The sequence below is a fragment of the Triticum dicoccoides genome, chromosome 2A (genome assembly GCF_002162155.2).
Source record: "Triticum dicoccoides isolate Atlit2015 ecotype Zavitan chromosome 2A, WEW_v2.0, whole genome shotgun sequence".
In the NCBI taxonomy this organism is placed as follows: Eukaryota; Viridiplantae; Streptophyta; class Magnoliopsida; order Poales; family Poaceae; genus Triticum; species Triticum dicoccoides.
The window spans coordinates 209,099,674-209,106,958 of record NC_041382.1 but is presented as its reverse complement, the minus strand read 5'-3'; positions in this window follow the sequence as shown (position 1 = coordinate 209,106,958).

Below are 7,285 nucleotides of genomic sequence, written 5' to 3'. Positions count from 1 at the left end.
TGACGATCCCCGGACTCCGATCCAGCAAAGTGTCGGGGTAGAGTTCCGTCAGCACGACAGCGTGGTGACGATCTTGATGTACTACCGTCGCAGGGCTTCGCCTAAGCACCGCTACAATATTATCGAGGATTATGGTGGAAGGGGGCACCACACACGGCAAAGAATATGATCACGTGGATCAACTTGTGTGTCTAGGGGTGCCCCTTGCCCCCGTATATAAAGTATCAAGGGGAGGAGGCCGGCCGGCCCCTATGGCGCGCCAAGGAGGAGTCCTCCTCCTAGTAGGAGTAGGACTCCTACTAGGAGGGGGAAAGAAGTGGGAGGGAGAAGGAAAGGGGGGCGCCGCCACCCTTCTCCTAGTCCAATTCGGACCAGGGGGGAGGAGGCGCGCGACCCACCTTTGGCTGCCCCTCTCTCTCTCCACTAAGGCCCATATGGCCCATTGCTTCTCCCGGGGGGGTTCCGGTAACCCTCCGGCTCTCCGATTTTCTCCGAAATCACCCGGAACACTTCCGGTGTCTGAATATAGCCGTCCAATATATCAATCTTTATGTCTCGACCATTTCGAGACTCCTCGTCATGTCCGTGATCACATCTGGGACTCCGAACTAACTTTGGTACATCAAAACTCATAAACTCATAATATAACTGTCATCGAAACCTTAAGCGTGCGGACCCTACGGGTTCGAGAACAATGTAGACATGACCGAGACACGTCTCCGATCAATAACCAATAGCGGAACCTGGATGCTCATATTGGCTCCTAGATATTCTACGAAGATCTTTATCGGTCAAACCGCATAACAACATACATTGTTCCCTTTGTCATCGGTATGTTACTTGCCCGAGATTCGATCGTTGGTATCTCAATACCTAGTTCAATCTCGTTACCGGCAAGTCTCTTTACTCGTTTCGTAATACATCATCTCGCAACTAACTCATTAGTTGCAATGCTTGCAAGGCTTATGTGATGTGCATTACCGAGAGGGCCCAGAGATACCTCTCCGACAATCGGAGTGACAAATCCTAATCTCGAAATACGCCAACCCAACATGTACCTTTGGAGACACCTGTAGAGCTCCTTTATAATCACCCAGTTACGTTGTGACGTTTGGTAGCACACAAAGTGTTCCTCCGGCAAACGGGAGTTGCATAATCTCATAGTCATAGGAACATGTATAAGTCATGAAGAAAACAATAGCAACATACTAAACGATTGGGTGCTAAGCTAATGGAATGGGTCATGTCAATCACATCATTCTCCTAATGATGTGATCCCGTTAATCAAATGACAACACATGTCTATGGTTAGGAAACATAACCATCTTTGATTAACGAGCTAGTCAAGTAGAGGCATACTAGTGACACTTTGTTTGTCTATGTATTCACACATGTATTATGTTTCCGGTTAATACAATTCTAGCATGAATAATAAACATTTATCATGAAATAAGGAAATAAATAATAACTTTATTATTGCCTCTAGGGCATAGTTCCTTCAGTCTCCCACTTGCACTAGAGTCAATAATCTAGATCACATCGCCATGTGATTTAACATCAATAGTTCACATCACCATGTGATTAACACCCATAGTTCACATCATCATGTGACCAACACTCAAAGGGTTTACTAGAGTCAGTAATCTAGTTCACATCTATATGTGATTAACACCCAAAGAGTACTAAGGTGTGATCATGTTTTGCTTGTGAGAGAAGCGTAGTCAACGAGTCTGCCAAAAATCAGATCCGTATGTATTTTGCAAATTTCTATGTCTACAATGCTCTGCACGGAGCTACTTTAGCTAATTTCTCTCACTTTCAATATGTATCCAGATGAAGACTTAGAGTCATCCGGATCAGTGCCAAAAACTTGTATCGACGTAATCCTTTTACGACGAACCTTTTGTCACCTCCATAATCGAGAAACATATCTTTATTCCACTAAGGATAATTTTGACCAATGTCCAGTGATCTACTCTTAGATCACTATTGTACTCCCTTGCTTAACACAGTGTAGGGTATACAATAGATCTGGTACACAGCATGGCATACTTTATAGAACCTATGGCTGAGGCATAGGGAATGAATTTCATTCTCTTTCTATCTTCTGCCGTGGTCGGGCTTTGAGTCTTACTCAATTTCACACCTTGTAACACAGCCAAGAACTCTTTCTTTGACTGTTCCATTTTTGAACTACTTCAAAATATTGCCAAGGTATGTACTCATTGAAAAAACTTATCAAGCGTCTTGATCTATCTCTATAGATCTTGATGCTTAATATGCAAGCAGCTTCACCGAGGTCTTTCTTTGAAAAACTTCTTTCAAAACACTCATTTATGCTTTGTAGAATAATTCTACATTATTTTCGATCAACAATATGTCATTCACATATACTTATCAGAAATGTTGTGGTGTTCCCACTCACTTTCTTGTAAATACAGGCTTCACCGCAAGTCTGTATAAAACTATATGCTTCGATCATCTCATCAAAGCGCATATTCCAACTCCGAGATGCTTGCACCAGTCCATAGATGGATCGCCGGAGCTTGCACATTTTGTTAGCACCTTTAGGATTGACAAAACCTTCTGGTTGTATCATATACAACTCTTCTTTAATAAATCCATTAAGGAATGCAGTTTTGTTTATCCATTTGCCGGATTTCATAAAATGCGGCAATTGCTAACATGATTCGGACAGACTTAAGCATAGATACGAGTGAGAAACTCTCATTGCAGTCAACACCTTGAACTTGTCGAAAACCTTTTTGCGACAATTCTAGCTTTGTAGATAGTAACACTGCTATCAGCGTCCGTCTTCCTCTTGAAGATCCATTTAATCTCAATGGCTCGCCGATTACTGGGCAAGTCAATCAAAGTCCATACTTTGTTCTCATACATGGATCTCATCTCAAATTTCATGGCCTCAAGCCATTTCGCGGAATCTGGGCTCATCATCGCTTCCTCATAGTTCGTAGGCTCATCATGGTCAAGTAACATGACCTCCAGAACTGGTTTACCGTACCACTCTGGTGCGGATCTCACTCTGGTTTTACCTACGAGGTTCGGTAGTAACTTGATCTAAAGTTACATGATCATCATCATTAGCTTCCTCACTAATCGGTCTAGTAGTCACAGGAACAGATTTCTGTGATGAACTACTTTCCAATAAGGGAGCAGGTACAGTTAACTCATCAAGTCCTACTTTCGTCCCACTCACTTCTTTCGTGAGAAATTCCTTCTCTAGAAAGGATCCATTCAAAGCAAGGAATATCTTGCCTTCGGATCTGTGATAGAAGGTGTACCCAACATTTTCTTTTGGGTATCCTATGAAGACGCACTTCTCCAATTTGGGTTTGAGCTTATCAGGTTGAAACTTTTTCACATAAGCATTGCAACCTCAAACTTTAAGAAACGACAGCTTAGGTTTCTTGCCAAACCATAGTTCATACGGTGTCGTTTCAACGGATTTAGATGGTGCCCTATTTAACGTGAATGCAGCTGTCTCTAATGCATAACCCCAAAACGATAGTGGTAGATCGGTAAGAGACAACATAGATCGCACCATATCTAATAAAGTACGGTTATGACGTTCGGACACACCATTACATTGTGGTGTGCCAGGTGGCGTGAGTAGTGAAACTATTTCACATTATTTTTAACTGAAGGCCAAACTCGTAACTCAAATACTCTTCTCTACGATCAGATCGTAGAAACTTTATTTTCTTGTTACGATGATTTTTCACTTCACTCTGAAATTCTTTGAACTTTTCAAATGTTTCAGACTTATGTTTCATCAAGTAGATATACTCATATCTGCTCAAATCATATGTGAAGATCAGAAAATAATGATACCTGTCGCGAGCCTCAATATTCATCGGACCACATACATCATTATGTATGATTTCCAACAAATCTGTTGCTCGCTCCATTGTTCCGAAGAACAAAGTCTTAGTCATCTTGCCCATGAGGCATGGTTCGCAAGCATCAACTGATTCATAATCAAGTGATTCCAAAAGCCCATCAGCATGGAGTTTCTTCATGCGCTTTACACCAATATGACCTAAACGGCAGTGCCACAAATAAGTTGCACTATCATTATTAACTTTGCATCTTTTGGTTTCAATATTATGATTATGTGTATCACTATGATCGAGATCCAACGAACTATTTTCATTGGGTGTGTAACCATATAAGGTTTTATTCATGTAAACAGAACAACAATTTATTCTCTTACTTAAATGAATAACCGTATTACAATAAACATGATCAAATCATATTCATGCTCAACGCAAACACCAAATAACACTTATTTAGGTTCAACACTAATCCCGAAATTATAGAGAGTGTGCGATGATGATCATATCAATCTTGGAACCACTTCCAACACACATCGTCACTTCACCCTTAACTAGTCTCTGTTTATTCTGCAACTCCCGTTTTGAGTTACTAATCTTAGCAACTAAACTAGTATCAAATACTGAGGGGTTGCTATAAACACTAGTAAGTACACATCAATAACATGTATATCAAATATACTTATGTTCACTTTGCCTATCCGCCAATCACTTGGGGTAGTTCCTCTTCCAGTGACCAGTCCCTTTGCAGTAGAAGCACTTAGTCTTAGGCTTAGGACCAGACTTGGGCTTCATCGCTTGAGCAACAACTTGCTTACTGTTCTTTTTGAAGTTCCCCTTCTTCCCTCTGCCCTTTTCTTGAAACTAGTGGTCTTGTCTACCATCAACACTTGATGTTTTTCTCGATTTCTACCTTCGTCAATTTCAGCATTACGAAGAGCTTGGGAATCGTTTCCGTTATCCCTTGCATATCATAGTTCATCACGAAGTTCTACTAACTTGGTGATGGTGACTAGAGAATTCTGTCAATCACTATTTTATCTGGAAGATTAACTCCCACTTGATTCAAGTAATTGTAGTACCCAGACAATCTGAGCACATGCTCACTAGTTGAGCGATTCTCCTCCATCTTTTAGCTATAGAACTTGTTGGAGACTTCATATCTCTCAACTCGGGTATTTGCTTGAAATATTAACTTCAACTCCTGGAAAATCTCATATGTTCCATGATGTTCAAAACGTCTTTGAAGTCCCGATTCTAAGCCGTTAAGCATGGTGCACTAAACTATCAAGTAGTCATCATATTGAGCTAGCCAAATGTTCATAACGTCTACATCTGCTCCTGCAATAGGTCTGTCACCTAGCGGTGCATCAAGGACATAATTCTTCTGTGCAGCAATGAGGATAAACCTCAGATCACGGATCCAATCCGCATCATTGCTACTAACATTTTTCAACACAATTTTCTCTAGGAACATATCAAAATAAACACAGGGAAGCAACAATGCGAGCTATTGATCTACAACATAATTTGCAAAATACTACCAGGACTAAGTTCATGATAAATTTAAGTTCAATTAATCATATTACTTAAGAACTCCCACTTAGATAGACATCCCTCTAATCCTCTAAGTGATCACGTGATCCAAATCAACTAAACCATGTCCGATCATCACGTGAGATGGAGCAGTTTCATTGGTGAACATCACTATGTTGATCATATCTACTATATGATTCACGCTCGACCTTTCGGTCTCCGTGTTCCGAGGCCATATTTGCATATGCTTGGCTCGTCAAGTATGACCTGAGTATTCCGCGTGTGCAACTGTTTTGCACCCGTTGTATTTGAACGTAGAACCTATCACACCCGATCATCACGTGGTGTCTCAGCACGAAGAACTTTCGCAACGGTGCATACTCAGGGAGAACACTTCTTGATAATTAGTGAGAGATCATCTTAAAATGCTATCGTCAATCAAAGCAAGATAAGATGCATAAAAGATAAACATCACATGCAATCAATATAAGTGATATGATATGGCCATCATCATCTTGTGCTTGTGATCTCCATCTTCGAAGCACCATTGTGATCACTATCGTCACCGGCGCGACACCTTGATCACCATCGTAGCATCGTTGTCGTCTCGCCAATCTTATGCTTCCACGACTATCGCTACCGCTTAGTGATAAAGTAAAGCATTACAGCGCAATTGCATTGCATACAATAAAGCGACAATCATATGGCTCCTGCCAGTTGCCGATAACTTGGTTACAAAACATGATCATCTCATACAATAAAATTTAGCATCATGTCTTGACCATATCACATCACAACATGCCCTGCAAAAACAAGTTAGACGTCCTCTACTTTGTTGTTGCAAGTTCTACGTGGCTGCTACGGGCTTAAGCAAGAACCAATCTTACCTACGCATCAAAACCACAACAATAGTTTGTCAAGTTGGTGCTGTTTTAACCTTCGCAAGGACCGGGCATAGACACACTCGGTTCAACTAAAGTTGGAGAAACTGTCACCCGCTAGCCACCTTTGTGCAGAGCACGTCGGGAGAACCGGTCTCGCGTAAGTGTACGCGTAATGTCGGTCCGGGCCGCTTCGTCCAACAATACCGCCGAACCAAAGTATGACATGCTGGTAAGCAGTATGACTTATATCGCCCACAACTCACTTGTGTTCTACTCGTGCATATAACATCAACACATAAAACCTAGGCTCGGATGCCACCGTTGGGGAACGTAGTAATTTCAAAAAAATTCCTACGCACACGCAAGATCATGGTGATGCATAGCAACGAGAGGGGAGAGTGTGATCTACGTACCCTTGTAGACCGACAGCGGAAGCGTTAGCACAACGCGGTTGATGTAGTCGTACGTCTTCACGGCCCGACCGATCAAGCACCGAAACTACGGCACCTCCGAGTTTTAGCACACGTTCAGCTCGATGACGATCCCCGGACTCCGATCCAGCAAAGTGTCGGGGTAGAGTTCCGTCAGCACGACGGCGTGGTGACGATCTCGATGGACTACCATCGCAGGGCTTCGCCTAAGCACCGCTACAATATTATCTAGGATTATGGTGGAAGGGGGCACCGCACACGGCTAAGAATATGATCACGTGGATCAACTTGTGTGTCTAGGGGTGCCCCTTGCCCCCGTATATAAAGGATCAAGGGGAGGAGGCCGGCCGGCCCCTATGGCGCGCCAAGGAGGAGTCCTCCTCCTAGTAGGAGTAAGACTCCTACTAGGAGGGGGAAAGAAGTGGGGAGGGAGAAGGAAAGGGGGGCGCCGCCCCCCTTCTCCTAGTCCACCCCCCTTCTCCTAGTCCAATTCAGACCAGGGGGGAGGAGGCGCGCGGCCCACGTTTGGCTGCCCCTCTCTCTCTCCACTAAGGCCCATATGGCCCATTGCTTCTCCCGG